The sequence below is a fragment of the Echinops telfairi genome, unplaced genomic scaffold, assembly GCF_000313985.2.
Source record: "Echinops telfairi isolate 266 unplaced genomic scaffold, ASM31398v2 ScPeMD7_7420;HRSCAF=8458, whole genome shotgun sequence".
In the NCBI taxonomy this organism is placed as follows: Eukaryota; Metazoa; Chordata; class Mammalia; order Afrosoricida; family Tenrecidae; genus Echinops; species Echinops telfairi.
Genome location: NW_022111320.1, coordinates 53,209,662 through 53,211,077, shown reverse-complemented (window position 1 = coordinate 53,211,077; position 1,416 = coordinate 53,209,662).

Here is a 1,416-nt window from a genome sequence, read left to right as displayed (position 1 = left end):
GGTCGTCCTGCGACCAACTGGAGGACCTGTTTACAGACCCAGGACTTCCAGCGGAGGCTCACAATAGGGAATTGTCTTGGCCTCCGGCTGTGCCCCTGCAGGGCTCTTGGGGGTGAGGATGACTTTGATGGTCTCCGGTGGGCGGACACTGCTGTCCATCCACGAATAACTTCCTGTTTACCAGGGGCGCTTGCCAGGCAGGCCTGAGAAGCCCGTTTACAGCCAGGATAAGGGAAGAGCCGCTTCCATGTGTGCCTCCGCCGGAGGAGGTCTGCTAGGGAGAGCGGGAGAACGGGGCGTGGAGTTGTGTTTATTCTCTGAGGAGCACAGTCCTTCCGCTGTGGCCTCCAACTGCTGTGCGGCTTTTTATACACATCTGTTGCCGACAGCCCTCTGGGGTGGGGCCCCTCGCACCTGGGGCCCCTGCGAGCTGCTACTCACACTCAGGCAGCCCCGGAGGGCCCGGGGGTGGACATGGGGCCCCCTTGGAGGCGCTGCTGCTTCCAGAGGCCTCTGCCTGGCCTCAGGATCACCCCCTGGAAGCCCTGATCTCCACATGTGCATGCGTGTGCGTGTGTACGAATGAACTGGTGTGCACATGAATATGTGTGCATGTGTGTGTGCGTGTGTGTATGCACCCACCTGTGTGGTGGGAGGCTGGGGTACAAGAGCTGCCGAACCTCGTTGCCCATAAGCCTTGGGCCAGGCAGGGGGGTGCCAGCTGGTGCTAGGGGGCCCACCTTGGTCCAGGGGAGGCTGAAGGAAGTCCTACGTGAGTTTCACCTGCAGTGGGAGTGCCGCTCGTGGTGTTTACATGGATCTCTAAGGAGCCCCCAGCTGCTAACTGTAAGGTCATAGGTTTGAGCCCACCAGCCAATCCCTGGGAAAACCCCACCAAGGGTACACAGCCCGAGGGGACAGTTCTGTCCTGTCCAGGATCAGAATCGTCTGGATGACGCTGGGTGCATCCTGGTCTCCATACTTACGAACAGACTGGGGCAAAGTGTTCGGAACCGTTAGCGAGCAGCCCCACGTAATCCCCACGTGGAAGCAGGCTGTCATAAACGGTTGGCACCTGAAGGTTTATCATTGTCCCTGCCAGCACGTTCATGGTGCCCTCTGGTGTTTGGCGGCTGAAAAACAGGCTTACTGAGCATGTCCCTGGGAGACCAGCCCCTGGAGAAGGGCGTCGTGCTGGTAAAAGCTGAGGGGCAGCGAGGTAGAGGAACACCCTTGACAAGAGGGTGGACGCAGTGGCCGAGCTGTCAGTCAATACGAGGGGGGGCAGGACGAATCAAACAGATAAGAGCCTGCCCACAAGGGACAGGAGAGACCGGGCCACAGCCGCAGGACAGATGGAGAACGGCTCGCACCTGCACCACTGCCTAGACATGCAGAGGCGGCCCTCGCAGCGGG